The sequence below is a fragment of the Triticum dicoccoides genome, chromosome 2B, assembly GCF_002162155.2.
Source record: "Triticum dicoccoides isolate Atlit2015 ecotype Zavitan chromosome 2B, WEW_v2.0, whole genome shotgun sequence".
Classification (NCBI taxonomy): domain Eukaryota; kingdom Viridiplantae; phylum Streptophyta; class Magnoliopsida; order Poales; family Poaceae; genus Triticum; species Triticum dicoccoides.
In genome coordinates, this window is record NC_041383.1 from 588,708,694 (window position 1) to 588,735,137 (window position 26,444).

A 26,444-nucleotide genomic window follows, 5' to 3' on the forward strand; every position below is an offset into this window, starting at 1 on the left:
TTTCAGGGCGGGCGGCGAGGGCTGCTGTTTGGCCGGTGGTGGCTGGCGGCTCTGGGGGTGGAGGTTGAAGATGAACCGCAGGCCCTTGATTTTGTATCCAATGGCTGCAAAATTGATTGACCAGAGATGAAAAAGTCTGTCGACTGACGTGTAGCCTCACCTTGCTAGTGCGTTCAGTTTCGATAGCAAAATTCAGTTTCGACAGCAAAATTCAGTTTTGACAGTTAGGTTCAGTTTCGAGAGTTAAGTTCAGTTTCGACAGTTAAGTTCAGAGATGAGCAGCTGATGTATTTTACATCTAGCACTTTGTGGTTATGTATTTTACGTCATGTACTCGAGATGCTATTAGAATTCCACTCAGGTTAATGTTGTTTGCTATCTCTCTTGTCCTGCTTCAGCCTCGGCGTCGTACAACTCATCGGAGCTGCTCCAGCGATGAAACCCTCCATCACAGCGGAGCAGTACCTTGGGCTCCATCTCCAGACGCCTAAGATCTTCTTCCCCTCCTCCGATAGCAAAGTCAGCCGGAGCATCCTCACCGGCCAACCCAATCACGCTGAGATCAACATGGCTTCGCCAAACAGGTTGTACACTTGTTGCATCTCTTTTTTACTCTACATGCTATAAATATTGTCCACTGAGCACTCGTAGTAACGGGAAATACGATTATTTTATCCTACTATATGAAAAGCAGCGAGGTACCAGGCAACTTAGCTATCCGTGATTGACTCTCTTGAATGCCATCATTATTTATCTCTACGCGTTTGAGCTGTGCATTTGTCGATGGGCCTGGGAGTTGAGCTAGTATGGCAGTGGCCTGGGTCCAAAGTAATAGAAGTAGCACAAAAACATTTTTTTAGTGTAGGATTTTCCTTGCTCAAGCCTGCCTACTAGAATCGCCAGTGCTTGAAAGGAAAAGTGAATGAAAAACATAGGAATTGGAAAGTTTCCTATGGTACTACTTTTCATGAATTTGGTGCAAAGGAATGGAGCAAAGGAAAACTGTAGGATTTGTTCCTTTAGTGTCTCCTTGAAAGAAAAACCGTAGGAATTCTAATTTCCACTTATCCTCCTTTTCATATTCCTATTCATCAAGCACAAGACTAAGAGATAGTAGCATAATAGCATTATAACCATACATTTTCTTGTGGTTTGACTTAATCTCACCATGCTTTTTTGCATCCTGTGATCTTCCAATTGTTGTGAATCAAACACCCAGATTGGCAGAAATCATGTGTTTTTAAATTCTCTGTTTTGCACGTGCATTCCTATCCTATTCCTGTCTATTTCCTATCCCTGCATTGTTAGAATCCTCAAATTCAAACAAGCCCTTACTCAATTACTTCTGTTACAGATATGTGTCAAAGAAAACCTTATGTGGTTTGTTCTGCTCCTGCGGCGCTGTGTTCCACCCCAGCTCAGCTGCTCCAATGACGGAAGGGTTCACCACAGCAGGGATCTGCTCTCCAGACTGTCTTTCGCCACCTCAGATCTTCTTCCCCGCCGCCGGCAGCCACGACAACTGCATTACCATCATCAACTAAGCAGATGACCTTGAGGACTACACGGGTCCGCAAGAGAGGTCGCACTCTTCCGTGTCTGCTTACGTTATGCGTCGCTTAATATGATGACATGCTACATTATCATCGTGTTCACCTATTAGACTCTGAGTCAGGTCCAAACTAATGTTGAAACTTGAGTATTTAAATGGTTGTAGGGTACATATTGGGGCAGCAATCAGTACTATCTATCTACTATATGGTTAATCTCCGGTGTCTACAATGAGTTTCATGTTGGGTGCAAACAAACATTAAAGGAGCCATTATCTGTATTTTTTAACTAAAGCTATTATCTGCCTGCTATCATTGGTTTTGGGTCTATCAACAGTTTGCTACCATCACTCTGGATTTGTGCATGCACTCCTTACATAATCTCACTATGTTTTATTCCTATGCATGCTAGTTATTGTACACAATGGAACTGATCGTGTAGAGCAAAAGAGATGAGCCTTGCGTGGTAATAAAATTTCATGCAGACATCGTTGCATGGTGGGCACAAAGGTAGCCCCCTCCACCCATTTCGGATCATAATCAAGAGGAAGAAAACTGTTCTGATGGGGATTCAGAAGGAGAAGACCACTCCTATTTACCCCTTGAGGTCTTTGTTGTAACTTGGCATGCTGATGTTGGTAATATCATGCATATGGTGCCTTGCATTGCTTACTGTATACATTAAAGATGTCATCTGCTTAGTTTAGACATGCTTTGTGTCAATGCCATCTGTTTAGTTTCATTATCGTATATGTGAATCATGCAATGCCATCTTGTCTAGCCAGGCATCATATATGTGAATTTTACAGTGCCACCCTGGTTAGCGAGTCATCTTATATGTGAATTATATCATGCCATAATTTTTTATTATGTGTTAAATTTGTCAACAATTTTAGTACATTCAATTACTCTTCCTGTGCATCAGCCATTCGGCACGGTCATGGAAAAATCTGGAGTGGAAACAAGGTCTTCAGAGCAGACAATGCTATCTGACGAAGCGCATGTCTTGCTGGTTACCGATAGCTCCTCAAAGGAGGATTCAGAGACAGATGACCAGTCATATTTCCCCCCTGAGGTGCATGCCCTAACTTGGCAGGGTTATGTTACTCATATCGTGCGTATGGTATCTTGCATTGCTATGTCATTTGCTTAGTTTAGACATGCTTTGTGTGAATCCCACCTGTTTAGTGTCTAATTACCATATATGTGAATTATGCAATGCTATCTTGTTGCAAGACATTATATATGTGAATTATGCAATGTTATCTTGTTGCAAGGCATTATGTATGTGAATTATGCAATGCCATGCTGTTTAGGCAAGTGCCATATATGTGAATTATATCATGCCGTCCTTTTTTTGTATTTCTCATTGCTTTTGTCGACAATGTTTGTATATTCAACTACTCTTCCTGTGCATCAGCCATTTGAATTGGTGATGGAGAAATCTGGAGTGAAAACAAGGTCTTCAGAGCAGACAATGCTACCTGCTGAAGCAGATATCTTGCTGGTTACAGATAGCTCTTCAGAGGAGGATTCAAAGGCAGATGACCAGTCCTATTATCCCCCTGAGGTGTATGCTCAAACTTGGCAGGGTTATATTACTCATATAATGCATATGTTGTATTGCAATGCTTAGTTTTTACATCATATACACAATATTGAATGCCATCTCCTTAGTTGACACATCATATATGCAATTGCCCTCTACTCACTTCCTTAGTATATAAATCATATATTTGAATTATGTCATGCCATGATGTTTACATAGACATCATGTATCTTAATTATGGCATGCCAACCCATTTTCTAAAGACATAATATAGTTATATCATCTCATCCTGTTTACATAGTCATCAGATTTTAAATTATGTCATTCTATCCGTGAATTATATCATGCCATCATGTTTCCATTGACGGCATGTTTGTGATTTATGGCATGCCAACCACTTTAATAGACACATCGTATAGTTATATCATGTCATCCTGTTTACATAGTCATCATATTTTGAAGTATGTCATTCTATCCTGTTTAGTTAGCCATCATACATGTGAAATTGTGTCATGCTATCCTGTTTAATTAGCCATCTTATATGTGAAATTATGTCTTGCTATTCTGTTTGCTTAGACAACATAAATGTGAATTATTTCATGCCCTGTTTTCTTCCCTACTATCCATTGCACCTGTCTATCTTACAATGTCTGTACATTCAATTACTTTTCTTGTTTATCAGCCATTTCAATTGGAGGGAGTGATGGCAGTATCTGTGGGATGAAAAACACGGTCTTTAGAAAAGATCGTGCTACCTGTCAATGCAGATAGAACCACGGTTGTACTTGCCCAAGAATCAGCCCCACCACACTTAACCCACACTCATGCAGATTGTACCCCTACCCAGTTGGACAGAGAACCAGCTACACCCCTTCTAACCCCAACCCCAGTAGATAGACACCCAGTTCCCGTTGACACAGCACCGTCTCCACCACAGAGCACCCAAACACGAGCAGTTAGTAAGGCAACTGCAGTGCCCAAATCACGAGGACCACCACTCCGAACCCGAAGTCAACGCTTAAAGCAGAAGAAGAATTATTCTCAGGTCAGGTTTCGTAGCTATGGTTCATACTACTTTGCTCTTGCATCACTGTATTTACTGATACCAATCAATTTCAAATTTGAAGGATGCAATTGAAACTCCAATGGCGCAACATGTATGTTTTAAACCTGTTTCTTCAACGTGTTTGGCTATTTGCTATTGTAACTTGGTCTATGTTGATTTCAGTTTCAATAGAATAAAGAGTTATGTTCTCATGCCATGCACATTACAAGTGTTGTTATTGCTGTGTAGTTTCCCACACTTATATTCTGTCTATGTTGCTTTGTCTTAAATAGATATGATTTGAACTGTATCCATCTTGATTTGATAACATAAACTAGAATGATATAGACCATACAGTGACCATACTACATAGATATATGTTTGTTTCATGTTGTTATCCTATCCACCTTACTACTGAACTGGTTTACCAAAATGAGTTTCATATACTACATTGTAAACCTGAGATGTGTTTGTTTGTTTCTCTTTTAGAACGTGGATAAAATATTGGAGAAGAGTACCCTGTTATGCAATGGTAAAGGAAGTAACGCAGATAAGGTTCAAGATAGTGCAACATCCCTGTTGGTCTCCAAGAAAGCTGATAAAAACTATATTGAGGACACTGAGACAACCCCAAAGTCCTGTCTTGATGTAGTGTTCGAGTTACTGGCTACCACTGCTGGCACCAGCTCTTCGAACTCGTTGCCTGAATCAGTTCGGCTTCTTGAGTCTAAACTTCAAGTTGAAAGACATCGATCAGATATTATGCGACAGGAAGCCGAAGGACTGAGGAAGTCCCTGCAGAATTCAGATGCATACTTTCTGGTGTAATAGCAAGCGCTGGAGGACTTAAGCACCTAACAAGAGAAAGCTAATAAGCTTGCTAAGCATCTTGCCAGCATTATGGGTACCCAGGATATTGTTTCTTGAGCTCTTCTGAAGTGGTTTCAGTTCTAGACTTGTTTTGCTGCAGCGTTTATATGCTGCTGTGTTCCCTATATTTGCACTGGTGGCAAACTTTGATGCCCAGTGGATGTAATATGTTTAATAGCCGTGATAGCCTAGTGTAAGTTGCTTGCTTATTTATTTCCTTGTTGTCTTGTTTATTTGTTTGCTTGTAGTCAGTGCAGTTCTTTTTCTGCGGTTTGCTAGTGGCTGCAATAACCTATTTTTAAAACTAGGCCACAATAACCATGGGCTAATATTTACTGTAGTGACACTCGACCTACGGGCCGTAGAAACAGTGGGCCTTCTACGGGCCATATAAACAGTGGGCCTTCTACGGTCCGTATAAACAGTGGGCCTTCTACGGGCCGCAGAAACAATGGGCCTTCTACGGGTCGTATCATCAATGGGCCTTATACGATTAGTATGATCGATTGGCCAAACATGGGCCAATAACAGGCCGCATAATGGCCGTAAACGGGCTTGAGTTGGAAACATCCATTCATGGGCCGACCATAATGGGCCATCGTTAATAGGTCATATTTCATGACGCTATGAAACGGCCCAACGTGTGAATGGACCACAAACGAGCCGACTGTAACCACGGGCTGAATTTGGCCCATAAGCATTAAATGACAGTAACGGGCCGTAAGTAAACGAATGATGGAAATGAGCCCAAGAATAAATGGGCTCTGAGAAGGCCGAAAGATAATATGGGCTGGAAACAGCCCAACGGAATAACGGGCCCTTAATGGGTATAAAGTGATACACTGTTCATTATGGTCCAGTTTCGCCACGGGCCGTTAATGGGTGTAAAGTAATACACTATTCATTACTTGCCAGCTTCACCACGGGCCGTTAATAGGCCAAGAGTTACATAGGGCCTCATATGGGCCGAAAGACATCATGGGCCATACATGGGCCAGAAGTGAAAACGGGCTGGAATCATATTGGGTGGCCCATATGATGCTATTGAGCCTAATTCGGATAGGGCGTAATGGGCCTTGGGTTAGCGGGTTGTAAATGGGCTATACGCGAATAGGCTGTTAACAGGCTTTACATGGGCCGGCCCGCCACCTTTTGAGCAAGTCAAACGGGCCGGCCTTTTCACAGGAATGGGCCTCTGTTGGGTCGTGCCACGTGTCGATGTATCATAGGCGCCTTCTTTCCAATGAGTGGATGACATCTGTCCCAGCGGTGAGCCGACACGTGTTTCCTCCAGCCAATGATGATTTTACACGTGGAAAATCCCCATTGGTCGGGGCTGTTAACGGGTTATCGGATCCAAAACCCGACCCGATAGCTTAACGGCGTTCTGTTATGGTGGATGCCACGTGTCGGTCACCCTTGACGAAAGCACTTCTGTGACGCGTGATTTATCGTCATGGAAGTGGACACTTCCGTGATGATAATTTTGGTAATGTCATGGAACACTTCTACGACAGCACAGGTATGGCTATCTTGATTCTGTCATAAATTTGTCATGGATGTACATGCATGACAAAAGCACGACCTACTGTGACAAACACATATCATCACGGAAGTGTTTTTTTTTGTAGTGCACATAGCTATCGCCGCTTGTCTCCGGAGTCACGAAGAGCTCGGGAGAGTCGCTGGACTCCCAAGTGTCGTTGGTGCTGCCGGAGGAGCCGTTGGGGGAGTGAACGGCGAGCCCGGTCCCTGCCACGTCGATGTCCTGACTGCCTCCTCTGGGGCAACACTCCTGGCGGCGGCCTTCCGCATCGAAGACCTTGAAGAACAACAAGGAGGTGTCATCGTATTCAAAATGAATTACGAGGGCACCCCCCGTTCAGCAGACCCGGGCGACTTCGCCCTAGCCCCGGGTCATGAAAATCTTGCCCGGGGCAACGACTTCAACCTCAGCTTCGGTCGCCGGGGCGCCATAGTCGGCGTGCTGCAGCCAAAGCTCAAGAGCCCCCCTCGATAGCATATCGGTGGAGAAGAACGAATGGAAGCGGATCCAGGTGCTTGGAGGCATCGTCGCATGCAGCACGAGCTCGCGAGAGGAGTCCGCAGCATGGACTCCAGAAGCAACGGCGCGCATCGCAGCAGTTTGCCGACCTCGCCTGGCATGGGGGCGGCGTCACTCGCCATCCCTTTCTCCGGAACCCTCGGCCTGGCAATACAAGGGTAGCGAGAACCCAGGAGGTGGCCGCTCGCACCAAGGCCACGTCATCACCAGCCCCGCAACCTCACCACGGCAGTGGACCGGCCTCTTCTTTGGCAGAAGCGGATTAGGTCCATCCCGGGGAGCCTTCTCCTTCTCTTCGGCTGAGAATCTGCAGATCGGTGCCATTGGCGTCAAGACTGGAAGTGGAGCAGGAGGGAAGAAGCAGGCGGAGCGAGAAGAGATGGGCGGCGATGGCTTTTGCCCCTCCTCATTTATAGCCCAAGGGAGGCCAATTGTCGGCCTCCATGATCGCAAGTAATGATGACCCTTTTTTCATACAGCAGGGACTCGTCAAATTGGGCAGTTGCCGAGGCAGCGTGGGGAAGCAAAGACACACATGTCCAATCAGTCGCCATGTGTCAACCAAGGCCGCAGGCTATTAGGGCCCGCGGAGCTCCGCACTTCCCTTTGGCTTCACCGCTAAGCCAAGTCCGAGCGCCCCTTGGGCCCGGGGGCTACTGTCGGCGTCTGGGAACGGGGGTCCCCAGACTTGCCTGCCTGCAGCCTGCGGCGTGGCTCCACCAGTGGCCCAGTATGGCCCATCTTCATCAACCAATACTCAAGACCCTCGCGAGGGGCCAAGCCTCGCGGGGCGGACGACACAAGGCCTCCTCAGGGGTGGCCTCACCAGGCAGGCTCACGCGGAGGCGGAGAGATCAAGGGAGGGGGTACCTCGCGAGGTCCCCTTGACGCAAGCCATGATGACCAAGGCCAGGCGGGCGCCAGCCCGTGCAGTGTCCTCATTTCCTCTTTGGTGCTAAGGGGGCAAGCGTAGGCGCGGAGTACCAAGGCATCAAGCAAAGGTTTCCATATCAGTGCAACAAGACCAAGACCAGCAGGACGGCAGGACAGAGGTCATCGTGGAGCCCAAGACGGCGTCATCACCAAAGCCTTTGACACGCGAAGACCACCTTTAGTCAGGATAGCTTGTACTAGCTGTCCCCTTTCAAAATGGCCGTTGTTGGACCCTTCTCACTCAATATTTGGGAAGATGACCATGGCCTCTATAAATAGGGCTAGACTCCATAGTAGAAGGGACAAGTCAAGTTCATCTACACACCACACCACCACAAGAACACCTCTCCTCGCGAGGTTGTTCTTCCCTTGTACTGTTCATCATCAGCCCAAGAGGCAATCCACCACCACAACAAGAGTAGGGTATTAGACAACAACAGTGGCCCGGACCTATATAAATCTTGTGTCTCTTGTGCTGTGAGTTCATCGAGTTAGCTTAGAGACCACGGTGAGGCTCAGGGCGTGTTTCGATAGGAGGAAATCTTTGTGCGCACCCCAGAGTTCGAACCTTAAGGGTTTTGCCAGAACCTGATATCCGACAGGTATCAGCGGCCACCCCCTAGGTACCCGTTGCCCCCTTGTGCCTGAGCCGAGGGCTCCGGAGAAAGGGACAGAGAGCGGCGCCGCCCACGTCGTAGTCGTGGCCGGCGCGTCGTGGTGGCGCACGCCATCGCCCCTTGAGTCCACACCGCAGACTCCTCTCGTGATCTCGTGCTTCATGCGGCGATGCCTCCAAGCACCTGGATCCGCCTCCCTCCGTTCTTCTCCACCGAAATGCCACCGAGGGGGCCTCTGGAGCTTTGGTTGCAGCACGCCAACTGTGGCGCTCCGGCGACCGGAGAGGAGGATGAGGTTGCTGCCTCGGGCAAAGATCTTCATGACCCGAGGCTGGGGCGAGGTTGCCCGAGTCTGCCAAACAGGGGGCGCCCTCGTGATTCATTTTGAATACGATGGCACCTCCTTGTTGTGCTTCAAGGTCTTCGACGCAGAAGGTCGCCGCCTGGAGTGCTGCCCTGGAGGAGGCAGTCAGGACATCGACGCGGCGAGGGTTGGGCCTACCGTTCGCCCCTCCAGCAGCTCCTCTGATAGCAGCAGCGGTGCTTGGGGGTCCAGAAATTCTCCCGAGCTCTTTGAGACTCCGGAGACAAGCGATGACATCTACGTTCCCCCGAGCTCTCGCCGCGCCCGGAGTAAGGCGACAGCGTCAGGTCGTCGCCGCTGTTGATCTGGATGGCTTTGGCGCCGGTCTCCCGTGGCCCACTGTTGATGATGGCGTCGGCCACGAAGGCGCTTGTAGTTAGGGCTCCTCAGAGTTCTCATCTTTTGTTCCCTGCGAGGAATCGAACAATACCCCGCAGGGGCGTGTTAAGGGTCCGCGATGTCTCTTGTTGATATTATCCTTATTACGAAATCATGCGACTGCTTGTCATGTCTCGGCTTGGTTCCCCCTTTCTGACCTCGCGACGACTTGGTGCTCTACGCTGACAGGTCCTGGTCCCCAGGCAGGCTGCAGCCGTCACTGGTATGCCAGGTCGTGATGCCGTGGTCAAGGCCAGGAGGTGAGCGGCCCGAGGTCCAGTAAGAGCCTCTGAGGCGCGATGCTTAGGAGGTCCCTTTTGGCGTGCAAGCAGCCGCCGGGAGGTGAGAAATGAAAGGCAACATTGCCGCCACAGGGCCGCATCAAGTGAGAATTCCGTGTCATAGCGATTAGCTGTTCCAGGCGTGTCGGATATGGGGTTCCGGCAGACCCTTGAGGTTCAAACTCTGGGGTGCGTGCAAAGATCTTCCCCTACCAATCCTCGTCCGAATGCCTCGTGAGAATCTTAGCTAAACGATGAACAACACGAGGGACACAAGATTTATACTGGTTCGGGCCACCATTGTGGTGTAATATCCTACTCCAGTGTGTGGTGTGGTGGATTGCCTCAGGTGCTGATGATGAACAGTACAAGGGGAAGAACAGCCTCGCGAGAGGTGTTCTTGAGCTGGTGTGGTGTTCTCCGTAGGAAAGGATTCGATCCCTGTCGGCTTGGTGAGAACTCGATGCCTTCCTACTATGGTGGCTATCTCTATTTATATAGGCCCTGGCCCTCTTCCCAAATATTGAGCGGGAAGGGCGCCAACAACGGTCATATTGAAGGGGAACATCTAGTACAAGCTATCCTGACTAAAGTTGGTCTTCGGGTGCCAAAGGCACTGGCGATGACGCCATCTTGGGCTCCACGGTGACCTCCATCCTGTCGCTCTGCTGGTCTTAGTCTCGTTGCACCGAAATGGTAACCTTTGCCTGATGCCCCAGTACTCCACGCATGTGCTTGCCCCCTTTGCACCAAAGAGGAAACAAGGACACTGCGCAGGCCGGCGCCCGCCTGGTCTCGATCGTCACGGCTTGCGTCATGAGCACCTCTTTCGATACCCTTGCCTTGATCTCTCCGCCTCCTCGCGAGCCTTCCTGGCGAGGCCGCTCCTATGGAAGCCTTGCGTCGTCTGCCCCGCAAGGCTTGGCCCCTCGCGAGGGTCTTGAGTTTGCGTTGACAAAGATGGGCCATACTGGGCCACCACTTGAGCCACGCCGCAGGCCATAGACAGGCAAGTCTGGGGATCCCCGTTCCCAGAACGCCAACAGTAGCCCCCGGGCCCAAGGCGCGCTCAGACTTGGTTTAGTAGAGAAGCGAAGGGGCAAGTGCGGAGTGCCGCGGGCCCCAACAACCAGCGGCCTTGGGCGCCGCGTGGAGGTTGATTGGACGTGGGCATCTCCGTTTCCCCACGCTACCTCGGCAACTGCATGACTTGACAAGTTCCTGCATCAGAGATGAGTCATGATTACCTGTGATCGTGCAGGACGACGGTTGGCCTCCTCTGTTATAAATATGGGAGGGCGCAAGCCCCCGCTACACATCTTCCTCCTTCCGCTTGCTTCTTCTTTCTCCCCGCTCCAGCCACTCGCCCCGTCCTATGGCGCCGCCGAAGAGGTTCTCAGCCGTGGAGAAAGGAAAGGCTTGTCGGGAAGGTCCTGACTCTCCCCCGCCCAAGTGCGGCCGAGGTCATCCCCGCAAGCATCCTGCGACTCCCGCAGCGGCTCCCCGTGGTCGCGGTGGTGATCTCCCGCGTGGTGATGGGCGCCTTGTGGGTGAGGGGAGGCGCGTTGTGGCCGTGTGGCCTCCCAGGCCACACTTCCATTTAGCTGAGGCGCTGTCGGAGTTCGTCGTGTGGTCGGTGGACCCAACCGGTAGCTGGCTCTAACTTCCCCGCTTCTTCGCAGGCGAACTCCCGACCGGCGCTCCTGGGGGCCTCTGGCTTCAAGCGGACGGCTACTGCAGCAAGGCTTCCTGGGTCTCACTGGAGATCTCTATCGCAGAGAACGTGGCTTTGGCCCGTGGCTGGCAGACGTTTGACCGCGCGCGTGGCCTGGGCCGGCGGTGCACCCTGCATTTCAAGTTTGACGGCGACCCCACCCTCTACGTGAGGGTGTTCGGAGAAGATTGCCGCCGCGTTGGGTGCTGCCCCAAAGACAATGACGACAACCAGCTGCTTAGCCTCAGCGATGGCCGAGATGAAGACGAAGGTGGGCGCATCGCCGGCAGCATCCGTAGCCCGCCAAGCTTCGGCGGCTCCCCTTCTGACGACAGCTCCTCCAGCGGCGGCCGTGACCAGCTACTACGCCGCCGCACTCGCCTTGAGGGGGGTAGTGGGTCATCCCGTCGTCATGCCTCAGTGAAGCGTGAGGAGGGGTTTGACTGAGCTCCGGAGGGTGATACGAGCCCCCGCCACGAGTCGTCGCCGGGCAAGCCGCGTCTATTTTGTTTTCTCCCTTTCCTGTACAAAGAGAGAGAAGTGTGGGGGGCCGTGGGGGCGTGCTGGACTGTTGCTATTGACTACTATGCTATTTTCATTATTCCCGTACTGTGTTTCAGTGTTGCGTGCTCATGCGCAGGAACAACTTAGCTTGGGGGGACTTGCCGCAGTCTTTGCTTCTCGAGGCTGAGGCCTCGTCGTGCATCTCGAGGCCTGCAAAAATTAGCCGGGGGGATAACTTTCGAACCTAGTCGTGAGGGCAACCGGCTCAGGTCCTACGTTCGTGTCGTGATGCCCGTGTGGCATGGACTGGGAGAATTGCTCCCACGATGAACTTGAATAGGGAAGCCTCACGAGACTGGGTCAGAAGGCACTCGCAAGGGCGCCCGTGCAGCCCCCTCGCGAGGCTTGCGAAAGAGAAGACGAGTTAGGCGAGCAACAAAGACAGAGAATCACGGTCCGGGATGGCAACAATGCTAAAAGCAAACTCCAATAAAATTTCAAATAAGGATGAACAAGGCAAATGCAGAAAGCAAATGAAAAGCCGCGTCCGGCACCTAACCTAGTCTTCGACGTCTTCTCACCAGCGCGGAGCTCAGTGCTGCCACTGGGCGTGGGCGGGAGCCCCCGAGATCCGAGGGCGGCTCTCCAGAGACTCCGGGGCGTGTACAGCCCCAACTCATTATTACGTGAGAGTATCACGGGCGGCGAGCTTCATAGGCATTGGCCATCTTCACAGGCACCGAGCCTTTCTCGGGGCGATGAGCTTCACAGGCGTTGGCCTTCTTCACAGGCACCAGGCCTTTCTTGGCACGACAAGCTTCATAGGCGCCGGGCCTTCTTTACAGGCACTGGGCCTTTCTTCAAGGGTAGAACTTCCGGAGGTCCTGGATGTTCCACGTGTTCGGGATGGGCACCCCCTCCTGGGTCTCCAAGCGCGCGGCGCCAGGTCTGGAAACATGAACAACCTTGAACGGGCCCTCCCACATGGGCGAGAGCTTGTGCAACCCTTCCCTAGAGAGCACCCGCCTGAGCACGAGGTCACCTACCTCGAGGGTCCTGGGGCGGATGTTGCGGCAGTGGTACCGTCGCAACGCCTGTTGGTATCTCGCTGCCCGAAGTGCAGCCTCCCGACAGTGTTCCTCCCACAGCACGAGGTCCATCCCCCGCATGGCGTCCTGCTGTGCTTCATCAAAATCCAAGACCCACGCGGAGCGACGCCTGACCTCGTGAGGGAGGACCGCCTCAGCACCGTAGACGAGGAAGAACGGGGTTTCGCCGGTCGACTTGGTAGCGGTTGTGCGGATGGACCATAGCACGGACTGGAGCTCGTCGTACCAGCCCCTGCCGCAGGCCTCCAGCTTCTTATTGAAGGTCCTAGTTTTGAGGCCTTTCAAGACCTCTGCGTTGGCATATTTAGCCTGGCCGTTGCTCCGACGGTGTGCCACCGAAGCGTAGCATATCTGCATTCCAAGGTTAGCACAATATGTTTTCAAGAGATTGCTGGTGAACTGCGGACCGTTGTCGGTGATGATGCGATTAGGCACCCCAAACCGGCTCACGAGGCCCTTGATGAATTTGACCGCTGAACTAGCTGGGATGGTGCGGACAGCTTCCACGTCTGCCCACTTGGTCAACTTGTCAATGGCGATGTAGAGGTAGCAGTAGCCCCCTGGTGCCCGGGGAAATGGGCCCAAGATGTCCAGCCCCCAAACAGTGAATGACCATGAGAGAGGAATGGTATGCATGCCCTGAGCCGGCTGATGAATCTTCTTGGCATGGAATTGACAGGCTTCACAAGCCTTTACCAGCTCGATTGCGTTGTTGAGTGATGTTGGCCAATAGAACCTGCTGTGAAATGCCCTGCCGACGAGGGTCCGTGAAGACGAGTGGTGCCCATAGTCTCCACCATGAATGTCTGCCTGCAACTCTTTCCATTGCTCCATGGAGATGCAACGCAAGGAAACACCATTCGGCCGCTTCCAGCAGAGCTCTCCATCTTGGATGCAGTAGGCCGTGCCTTCCGCGCCACGCGTTCTGCGTCCTCCTCCTTCTCTGGCAAAGTCCCTTGCATCAGGTAATCTTTGAATTCCGCGGTCCAACATCCCTCCCGGGGCTCCAGCGCCAGGAGTAGGCGTGCTCTGAGGTCGGGCCACATGCCGGAGCTCCCGAGGCAGGCGGTTGAGGGAGCTCCTCCCGAGGCTGCACTGTACTTGATAGTGACGGTGCTGCTGAGGGTTTGAAGAGTCGTTCCTCGAAGACGCCGGGCTCTTGAGGCAGCCGCCTGGACGCCCTCCTGGTGATGTCATCAGCCTCTTGATTGGTGCCACGGGGTACATGCTGCAACTCTAACCCCCAAAACTGCTTTTCCATCCTGCGGACCTCCACAAGGTATGCTTCCATGTGTTCGTCCTTTGGCTCGTACACCTTGTTGGAGAAGTTGACGAGGAGTTGTGAATCGCCCTTGATGATGAGGCGCTTTACTCCCAAGGCGGCTGCAGCTTTCAAGCCTGTTATCAGGCCCTCGTATTCTGCTATGTTGTTGGAGACCTTCTCTCCATGCCGGAAACAGAGCTACATGGCATTATAGAGCTTGTCCTGGGTGTGAGATATGAGCATTGCGTCAGCTCCCGCGCCATGTCGCGAGAACACTCCATCGAAGTACATGACCCAGCCGTCCGGTGCCTCACTTCCTATGGAAAGCGACTGATCCTCGCCCGCTTCGAGCCCTGGCGCTTCTGTCCATTCCGCCACAAAATCTGCAAGTGCGGCTCCTTTGACCACCCTGGTCGTGCTGAATTCCAACTGAAACGCTTGCAACTGGATGTTCCATTCGGCAACCCTTCCAGCTGAGTTGGGGCTCCTGAGCACCCTTTCCAAGGGATATGCCAAGACGACCTTGATGTGGTGACCTTGAAAGTAGTGTTGTAGCTTGCGTGAAGCCACTAGTAACGCTAGCAAGAGCTTCTGAGGCATGGGGTATCGTGCCCTCGCGTCCCGTAGCACCGTGGTAACGAAGTACACGGGATGCTCGACGAGGGTGGGGGTGCTGACGCGGCCTGCACCTTTCGGAGGTCGAGGCACCTCTTGAGATGATGGGGCCCCTAACACCTGGTCGCTTGGCGGGGCCTCTTCCGCCCTGGGTGCGTCCCCCTGCTGAGGCGGATTCCCATATGCTGCGGCCATGGTCTTCACGAGGTCTTCTTGGCCTTGTGCTGCTGCTGTCGGGGTCGCGACCGATGCTGTCTTGACCGGGCGCTCCTCCCAGACCGACACCAGGGCTGCACTGGCGGAGTAGGGTGTGGCTGCAAGGTAGAGTACCAAGGGCTCCTGAGGGCGTGGAGCCACCATCACCAGAGGGCTGGTCAGGTACTTCTTGAGATCTTGGAATGCTTTGTCAGCCTCTTCAGTCCATTCGAACGGGCCCTTCTTCTTCATCAACTTGAAGAAGGGCAGGGCTCGCTCTTCCAGCTTGGAGATGAAGCGTCCCAGCGCGATTACTCGCCAGGTGAGCTTCTGCATTTCTTTGAGGGTCTTCGGCGGACTCATGTCTTCAAATGCGTTGACCTTCTCTGGGTTAACCTCGATACCTCTGTGGGACACGAGGAAGCCCAAAAGCTTGCTAGAAGGGACCCCGAACACGCACTTCTCCGGGTTGAGACGCAGGTCCACTTCGTGAAGGCTCGCGAAAGTTTCTTCCAGGTCCCGTATCAGGGTCTTCGCCTCCCGAGACTTCACCACAATGTTGTTGAAGCAGGACTCGGCATTTCTTCCGAGCTGCCAGCCCAAGGTGATGTGCATCAGTCGCTGAAAGGTTGCACCGCGTTGCGCAATCCGAACAGCATGCAGGTATAGCAATATACTTCGCACGGGGTCAGGAAGGCCGTTTTCTCCACATCTTCTACTGCCATCTTGATTTGGTGATAGCCCGAGAAGGCATCCAGTAAGCACAACAGGTCGCACTAGGTGGTGGAATCGATGATTTGGTCGATGCGAGGGAGCGGGAATGGATCCTTGATATGTCCATTTTGCATCATGCTTTTATATCAAAATTTATTGCATTATGGGCTGTTATTACATATTATATCTCAATACTTATGGTTATTCTCTCTTATTTTACAAGGTTTACCATGAAGAGGGGGGATGCCGGCAGTTGGAATTCTGGCTGGAAAAGGAGCAAACATTGGAAACCTATTCTGCACAGCTCCAAAAATCCTGGAACTCTACGAAACCTATTTTTGGAATTAAAAAGAATTATTGAGCGGAAGAAATACACCAGGGGGCCCACACCCTGGCCAGGAGGGTGGGGGCGCGCCCACCCCTACTGGGCGCGCCCCCTGTCTCCTGGGCCCCCTGGTGGCCCCCCGATGTCCACCTTCTGCTATATGAAGGCTTTTACCCTGGAAAAAATCGTGGGCAAGATTACGGGACGAAACTCCGCCGCCACAAGGCGGAACCTTGGCGGGATCAATCTAGGGCTCCGGTGGAGCTGTTCTGCGGGGGACACTACCCTCCGGGAGGGGGAAATCTTCACCAACGTCATCACCAATGATCCTCTCATCGGGAGGGGTTCAATCTCCATCAACATCTTCACCAGCACCATCTCCTCTCAAAACCCTAGTTCATCTCTTGTATCCAATCTTGTATCCAAACCACAAATTGGTACCTGTGGGTTGCTAGTAGTGTTGATTACTCCTTGTAGTTGATGCTAATTGGTTTACTTGGTGTAAGATCATATGTTCAGATCCTTAATGCATATTATTACTCCTCTGATTATGAACATGAATATGCTTTGTGAGTAGTTACGTTTGTTCTTGAGGACCTGGGTTAAGTCTTGCTATTAGTAGTCATGTGAATTTGGTATTCGTTCGATATTTTGATGAGATGTATGTTGTCTTTTCCTCTAGTGGTGTTATGTGAACGTCGACTACATGAAACTTCACCATTATTTGGGCCTAGAGGAAGGAATTGGGAAGTAATAAGTAGATGATGGGTTGCTAGAGTGACAGAAGCTTAAACCCTAGTTTATGCGTTGCTTCGTTAGGGGCTGATTTGGATCCATATGTTTAATGATGTGGTTAGGTTTACCTTAATACTTCTTTTGTAGTTGCGGATGCTTGTCCAAGTAAGGGCAGTACGTACCCAAGCACCGGTCCACCAACATATCAAATTATCAAAGTACCGAACATGAATCATATGAACGTGATGAAAACTAGCTTGACGATAATTCCCATGTGTCCTCGGGAGCTCCTTCCTCATTATAAGAAATTGTCCAGGCTTATCCTTTGCTACATAAAGGATTGGGCCACCTTGCTGCACTTTATTTATTTTATTTACTTGTTACTAGTTACAATTTATCTTATCACAAAACTATCTATTACCTACAATTCCAGTGCTTGCAGAGAAAACCTTACTGAAAACCGCTTATCATTTCCTTATGCTCCTCGTTGGGTTCGACACTCTTAATTATCGAAAGGACTACGATAGATCCCCTACACTCGTGGGTCATCAAGACTCTTTTCTGGCGCTGTTGCCGGGGAGTTTAGCGCTTTTGGTGAGTGGAACTTGGTAAGGAAACATTTATATAGCATGCTGAAATTTTCGGTTACTTGTCACTATGGAAACTAATCCTTTGAGGGTCTTGTTCGGGGTATCTTCACCCCGACCAGAAGACCAAAGAGTTTCTCCTCAACCTACTGAACTTTTTGAAAATATTTACTTTGGGATTCCTTCAGGTATGATAGAGAAACTACTAGCTAATCCATTTACAGGAGATGGAACATTGCATCCCGATTTACACCTTATCTTTGTGGATGAAGTTTGTGGATTATTTAAGCTTGCAGGTATTCCCGATGATGTTGTCAAAAGGAAGGTCTTCTCTTTATCTTTGAAGGGAGATGAATTGACATGGTATAGGCTATGTGATGATACGAGATCTTGGAATTATAAATGATTGAAGTTGGAATTTCACCAGAAGTTCTATCCTATGCATCTTGTTCATCGTGATCGTAATCACATATATAATTTCTGGCCCCGCGAAGGAGAAAGCATCTCTCTAGCTTGGGGAGGCTTAAGTCAATGTTATATTCATGCCCCAGTCATGAGCTCTCCCGGGAAATGATTATTCAAAATTTTTATGCTCGGCTTTCTCTCAATGATCGCAACCTGCTCAATACTTCCTGTGCTGGTTCTTATATGCTGAAGACAATTGATTTCAAATGGGACTTATTGGAAAGAATTAAACGCAACTCTGAAGATTGGGGTTCCGACGATGGTAAGGAGTCAGGTATGACACCTAAGTTCGATTGTGTTAAATCTTTTATGGATACCGATGCTTTTCGTGGATTTTGCGCTAAATATGGACTTGACTCTGAGATAGTAGCTTCTTTCTGTGAATCTTTTGCTACTCACATTGATCTCCCTAAAGAGAAGTGGTTTAAATATAATCCTCCTGTTGAAGTGAAAGTAGTTGCACCTATTACAGTTGAAGAAACGACTGTCACCTATAGTGATCCTATTGTTCCTATTAGGATAAAGGATCATGCTAAAACTTCAACTGTTGTTCGTAAGAGTAATACTAGGACTTATACACCTCCTAAGCAAATCAAAGTTAAACCTAGTATTGCTACGGTTAAAGATATCTTGGATGATGATTTATATGGGCATGTTATTTATTTCTATGGTGAGACTGCTAATATTGCTAGACCAGATACTAAGATACATAGACGTGTCATAGGCATGCCTGTTATTTCTGTTAAAATAGGATATCATTGTTATCATGGCTTGTGTGATATGGGTGCTAGTGCTAGTGCAATACCTTATACTTTATATAAAGAAATTATGCATGACATTGCACCCATTGAATTGGAAGACATTGATGTTACTATTAAGCTTGCTAATAGGGATACCATTAAACCAGTTGGGATAGTTAGAGATGTTGAAGTCTTGTGTGGGAGGGTTAAATATCCTACTAATTTTCTTGTTCTTGGTTCCCCACAAGATGATTTTTGTCCCATTATTTTTGGTAGACCCTTCTTGAATACAGCTAGTGCTAAGATTGACTGTGGAAAGGATACTATTACAATTGGCTTAGAGGGTATGTCTCATGAGTTTAATTTTGCTAAGTTTCGTAGACAACCTCGTGATAGGGAAGCACCTAGTAAGGATGAGATTATTGGTCTTGCTTCCATTGCCATGCCTCCTACTGATCCGTTAGAATAGTACTTGCTTGACCATGAAAATGATATGTTTATGAAGGAAAGAAGGGAAATAGATGAAGTGTTCCTTAAACAGGAACCTGTGTTGAAACATAACCTTTCTGTTGAAATTCTTGGGGATCCCCCTCCATCCAAGGGCGATCCCGTGTTTGAACTTAAACCATTACCTGATAATCTTAAGTATGCTTATCTTGATGAAAAGAAAATATATCCTGTTATTATTAATGCTAACCTTTCAGAGCAAGAAGAAGAAAGATTATTGAAAACTCTGAAGAAGCACCGTGCTACTATTGGATATACTATGGATGATCTTAAGGGCATTAGTCCCACTCTATGCCAACACAAAATAAATGTGGAGAAAGATGCCAAACTAGTTAGAGATCCTCAACAATGACTGAATCCCAAGATGAAAGAAGTGGTAAGAAAGGAGATACTAAAGCTCCTTGAGGCAGGTATAATTTATCCCGTTGTTGATAGTGATTGGGTAAGCCCTGTCCATTGTGTTCCTAAAAAGGGAGGTATTACTGTTGTTCCTAATGATAAAGATGAACTGATCCCGCAAAGAAGTATTACAGGTTATAGGATGGTAATTGATTTCCATACATTAAATAAAGCTATTAAGAAAGATCGTTACCCTTTACCTTTTATAGATCAAATGCTAGAAAGACTATCCAAACACACACATTTCTGCTTTCTAGATGGTTATTATGGCTTCTCTCAAATACCTGTGTCAGCGGGGGATCAATCTAAAACTACTTTTACTTGCCCTTTCGGTACTTTTGCCTATGGACGTATGCCTTTTGGTTTATGTAATGCACCTGCTACCTTTCAAAGATGCATGATGGCTATATTCTCTGATTTTTATGAAAAGATTTGTGAGGTATTCATGGATGACTTCTCTGTTTATGGATCCTCTTTTGATGATTGTTTGAGCAACCTTGATCGAGTTTTGCAGAGATACGAAGACACTAGTCTCATCTTGAATTGGGAAAAGTGTCACTTTATGGTTAATGAAGGCATTGTCTTGGGGCATAAGATTTCTGAGAGAGGCATCGAAGTTGACAAAGCCAAAGTTGAAGCTATTGAAAAGATGCCATGCCCCAAGGACATAAAAGGTATAAGAAGTTTCCTTGGTCATGCCGATTTTTATAGGAGGTTCATTAAGGACTTTTCTAAGATCTCTAGGCCTCTGACTAATTTATTGCAAAAAGATATTCCTTTTGTCTTTGATGATGATTGTGTAGAAGCATTTGAAATACTTAAGAAAGTCGTGATCATTGCACCTATTGTTCAGCCACCTGATTGGAATTTACCTTTTGAAATTATGTGTGATGTTAGTGATTATGATGTAGGTGCTGTTCTAGGGCAAAGAGTTGATAAGAAATTGAATGTTATCCAGTATGCTAGTAACACTCTTGATACTTCCCAGAGAAATCATGCTACTACTGAAAAAGAATTCTTAGCATTTGTGTTTGCATCTGATAAGTTTAGACCTTATATTGTTGATTCCAAAGTTACTATTCACACTGATCATGCTGCTATTAAATATCTTTTGGAAAAGAAAGATGCTAAGCCTAGACTCATTAGATGGGTTATCCTGCTCCAAGAATTTGATTTGCATATTATTGATTGAAAGGGAGCTGAGAACCCCGTTGCAGACAACTTATCTAGGTTAGAGAATGTTCTTGATGACCCACTGCCTATTGATGATAGCTTTCCTGATGAACAATTAGTTGCCATTATGCTTCTCGTACTGCTCCCTGGTATGCTGATTATGCTAATTACATTGTCGCTAAATTATACCTCCTAGTTTCACATACCAGCAACAGAAAAAGTTCTTTTATGATTTAAGACATTACTATTGGGATGACCCACACCTTTATAAAGAAGGAGTAGATGGTGTTATTAGATGTTGTGTGCCTGAGCATGAACAGGAACAGATCCTACGCAAGTGTCACTCTGAATCCTATGGAGGACACCATGCTGGAGATAGAACTGCACACAAGGTACTACAATCTAGTTTTTATTGGCCTACTCTCTTCAAAGATGCTCGTAAGTTTGTCTTATCTTGTGATGAATGTCAAAGAATAGGTAATATTAGTAGACGTCAAGAAATGCCTATGAATTATTCTCTTGTTATTGAACCGTTTGATGTTTGGGGCTTTGATTATATGGGACCTTTTCCTACCTCTAATGGTTATACACATATTTTAGTTGCTATTGATTAGGTTGCTAAGTGGGTAGAAGCTATTCCAACTAGTAGTGTTGATCATAACACCTCTATCAAAATGCTTAAAGAAGTTATTTTTCCAAGGTTTGGAGTCCCTAGATATCTTATGACTGATGGTGGTTCACATTTTATTCATGGTGCTTTCGGTAAGACGCTTGCTAAGTATGATGTTAATCATAGAATCGCATCTCCTTATCATCCACAGTCTAGTGGTCAAGTAGAGTTGAGCAACAGAGAGCTCAAATTAATTTTGCAAAATACTGTCAATAGATCTAGAAAGAATTGGTCCAAAAAACTTGATGATGCATTATGGGCCTATAGAACTGCATAGAAAAATCCTATGGGTATGTCTCCTTATAAGATGGTTTATGGAAAAGCATCTCATTTACCTCTCGAACTTGAACATAAAGCATATTGGGCTATTAAAGAGCTCAACTATGACTTCAAACTTGCCGGTGAGAAGAGGTTGTTTGATATTAGCTCACTTGATGAATAGAGAACCCAAGCCTATGAGAATTCCAAGCTATTCAAAGAAAAAGTCAAACGTTGGCATGACAAAAGGATACAAAAGAGTGAGTTTAACGTAGGAGATTATGTGTTATTATTCAACTCTCATTTAAGATTTTTTGCAGGAAAACTTCTCTTTAAATGGGAAGGTCCTTATGTTATCGAGGAGGTCTATTGTTCTGGTGCCATAAAAATCATCAACTTCGAAAGCACAAGTCCGAGAGTGGTGAACGGTGAAAGAATTAAACATTATATTTCAGGTAATCCTATTAATGTTGAAACTGATATTATTGAAACCGTAACCCCAGAGGAATACATAAGGGACACTTTCCAGAACGTTCCAGACTCCAAAAAGGAATAGGTATGTGGTACGGTAAGTAAACTGACTCCAAAACAACTCCAATGGCAATTTTTTCAGTTTTGGAATATTTAAGAATTTTAGGAAGAAAGAAGTAGTCCGAAAGGGACACGAGGCCCCCACGAGAGTGGAGGGCGCGCCCACCCTTACTGGGCGCGCCCCCTGTCTCGTGGACACCCCGTGTGCCTCCCAGACTCCGTTTTCTTGCATGTTACGTATTTTGGTCAGTGAAAATTCATTATATATACTCCCGAAGGTTTAGACCACCGTATCACGCAAATATCCTCTGTTTTCATTTCGAGCTGTTCCTATTGCAGATCTAGAGCACTATGACATCACCCTCCTCCAACAACGAAGACAAGGATGCTTGGCTATTGAAGATAGAGCTGAAAAGAGAAGAACCAGAGGAGATCAACAAGGATGAAGGGATCAAGAAGGCCATGGAGGTCCAAGCTCCAGCAGTGAAAGAAGAAGACATCCTTCAACATTTACCTAACCTCTTTACTCCAACAAAGATTGAAGCTTTCAAGATGATTGAGTTAGCTCGCATATAGAACAAGTATCTCACGCAGGAGAATATTTTGTTGAAGGATCATATCGCTGAACTCAAGGGCATTATCCGCAAGTTGTAGGAGCTTTTACGCTCGATGTGCGATTATCCATCTTCATCATCACCACCTCCATCACCTTCGAGGACATAATCACATGGGTATGGGCACTCCCCTTGGCAACTGCCAAGCTTGGGGGAGGTGCCCCAGTATTGTATCACCATCACACTCCTATCTTTACCGTTTTATTTAGGTCGATCCTTTTAGTAGTATCTTGATCTAGTAGATTGAAGTTTTGATATCAAGTAGTTTTGAGTCTTGCTTTGTGATCTCTTTATGTAATCGAGTCCGTGAGCTATCTATAATAAATATTAGTGTTGAGTCAAGGGCTTTGCTATGTTGCTATGATCCTAAGAAAGTAGAAAGAATAAAAGAGTTCATATTAATCTTAAGATTAGTGATGACTTCACACATAGAAAGTATGAGGCATAAAAGTTGTTGAGAGTTGATAAACGTAGTTTTGGTCATCGTTGCAATTAATAGGAAGTGATAAGGGAAGAGAGGTTCACATATAAATATATTATCTTGAACATCTTTTATGATTGGGAGCACTCATTAAGTATGACATGCTAAAAGAGTTGACGTTGGACAAGGAAGACAACGTAATGGTTTATGTTTTCTCACATTTCAGTTAAAGTATATTGTCATTGAATTTACAAACATGTTGAGCTTGCCTTTCCCCCTCATGCTAGCCAAATTCCTTGCACCAAGTAGAGATACTACTTGTGCTTCCAAGTATCCTTAAACCCAGTTTTGCCATGAGAGTCCACCATACCTACCTATGGATTGAGTAAGATCCTTCAAGTAAGTTGTCATGTTGTAGGCAATAAAAATTGCTATCTAAATATGTATGACTTATTAGTGCAGAGAAAATTAGCTTTGTACGATCTTGTTATGGAAGCAATAAAAGCGACGGACTGCATAATAAAGGTCCACATACAAGGGGTAATATAAAGTGACGTTCTTTTGCATTAAGATTTTGTGCATCCAACCCTAAACACACATGACAACCTCTGCTTCCCTCTACGAAGGGCCTATCTTTTACTTTATGTTTTTACTTTATGCTTGAGTCGAGGTGATCCTCACCTTTCCCGTTTTCATTTTATCCTTTGGCAAGCCCCTCGTGTTTGAAAGATCATGATTTATATATCCAATTGGATGTAAGTTAACATGGATTATTATTGTTGACATCACCTAAAGGTGAATACATTGGGATGCAACACAATAAGCCCCTATCTTTCTCAATGTCTGGCTCAAACTCCATAACCACAAGTATTGCATGAGTGTTAGCAATTGTAGAAGACTACAAGATAGTTGAGTATGTAGATTTGCTAAAAAGCTCTATTGTTGACTCTTTCTGATGTTATGATAAATTGAAATTTCTTCAATAACTGAGATTATAGTTTGTTAGTTCTCAATGAAGTTTTTGAACCATACTTGACATTGTGAATTGATTGTATTTAAGTATAAGAAATCATATGATAAAATCTATATATGTTGCTGTTATAAGAATGATCATGATGCCCTCATGTCCGTATTTTATTTTTATCAACAACTCTATCTCTAAACACGTGGACATATTTTTTGGTATCGGCTTCCGCTTAAGGACAAGCAAGGTCTAAGCTTGGGGGAGTTGATACGTCCATTTTGCATCATGCTTGTATATCAATATTTATTGCATTATGGGTTTTATTACATATTATATCTCAATACTTATGGCTATTCTCTCTTATTTTACAAGGTTTACCATGAAGAGGGGGAATGCCGGCAGCTGGAATTCTGGCTAGAAAAGGAGCAAACATTGGAAACCTATTCTGCACTGCTCCAAAAATCCTGAAACTCCATGAAACCTATTTTTGGAAGTAATAAGAATTATTGAGCGGAAGAAAAACATCAGGGGTCCCACACCCTGGCCGGGAGGGTGGGGGCGTGCCCACCCCTACTGGGCACGCCCCTGTCTCCTGGGCCCCCTGGTGGGCCCTCGGTGTCCATCTTCTGCTATATGAAGTCTTTTACCCTGCAAAACATCGTGGGCAAGCTTACGGGACGAAACTCCGCCTCCACGAGGCGGAACCTTGGCGGAATCAATCTAGGGCTCCGGCGGAGCTGTTCTGCCTGGGACACTTCCCTCCGGGAGGGGGAAATCTTCACCAACCTCATCACCAACGATCCTCTAATCGGGAGGGGGTCAATCTCCATCAACATCTATACCAGCACCATCTCCTCTCAAAACCCTAGTTCATCTCTTGTATCCAAACCACAAATTGGGACCTGTGGGTTGCTAGTAGTGTTGATTACTCCTTGTAGTTGATGCTAATTGGTTTACTTGGTGGAAGATCATATGTTCAGATCCTTAATGCATATCAATACTCCTCTGATTATGAACATGAATATGCTTTGTGGGTAGGTACGTTTGTTCCTGAGGACATGGGTTAAGTCTTGCTATTAGTAGTCATGTGAATTTGGTATTCGTTCGATATTTTGATGAGATGTATGTTTCCTTTTCCTCTAGTGGTGTTATGTGAACGTCGAATACATGACACTTCACCATAATTTGGGCCTAGAGGAAGGCATTGGGAAGTAATAAGTAGATGATGGGTTGCTAGAGTGACAGAAGCTTGAAACCTACTTTGTGCGTTGCTTTGTTAGGAGCTGATTTGGATCAATATGTTTAATGTTGTGGTTAGGTTTACCTTAATACTTCTTTTGTAGTTTCGGACGCTTGCAATAGGGGTTAATCATAAGTGGGATGCTTGTCCAAGTAAGGTAAGTACCAAAGCACCGGTCCACCCACATATCAAATTATCAAAGTACCGAACACGAATCATATGAACGTGATGAAAACTAGCTTGACGATAATCCCCATGTGTCCTCGGGAGCTCCTTACTCATTATAAGAAATTGTCCAGGCTTATCCTTCGCTACATAAAGGATTGGGCCACCTTGCTGCACTTTATTTATTTTATTTACTTGTTACTAGTTACAATTTATCTTATCGCAAAACTATCTATTACCTACAATTCCAGTGCTTGCAGAGAAAACCTTACTGAAAACCGCTTATCATTTCCTTCTGCTCCTCGTTGGGTTCGACACTCTTACTTATCGAAAGGACTATTATAGATCCCCTATACTTGTGGTCATCAAGACTCTTTTCTGGCGACGTTGCCGGGGAGTGTAGCGCTTTTGGTGAGTGGAACTTGGTAAGGAAACATTTATGTAGTGTGCTGAAATTTTCTGTTACCTGTCACTATGGAAACTAATCCTTTGAGGGTCTTGTTCGGGGTATCTTCACCCCGACCAGAAGAGCAAAGAGTTGATCCTAAACCTACTGAACTTTTTGAAAATATTTACTTTGGGATTCCTTCGGGTATGATAGAGAAACTGCTAGCTAATCCATTTACAGGAGATGGAACATTGCATCCCGATTTACACCTTATCTTTGTGGATGAAGTTTGTGGATTATTTAAGCTTGCAGGTATTCCCGATAATGTTGTCAAAAGGAAGGTCTTCTCTTTATCTTTGAAGGGAGATGCATTGACATGGTATAGGCTATGTGATGATATGAGATCTTGGAATTATAAACGATTGAAGTTGGAATTTCACCAGAAGTTCTATCCTATGCATCTTGTTCATCGTGATCGTAATTACATATATAATT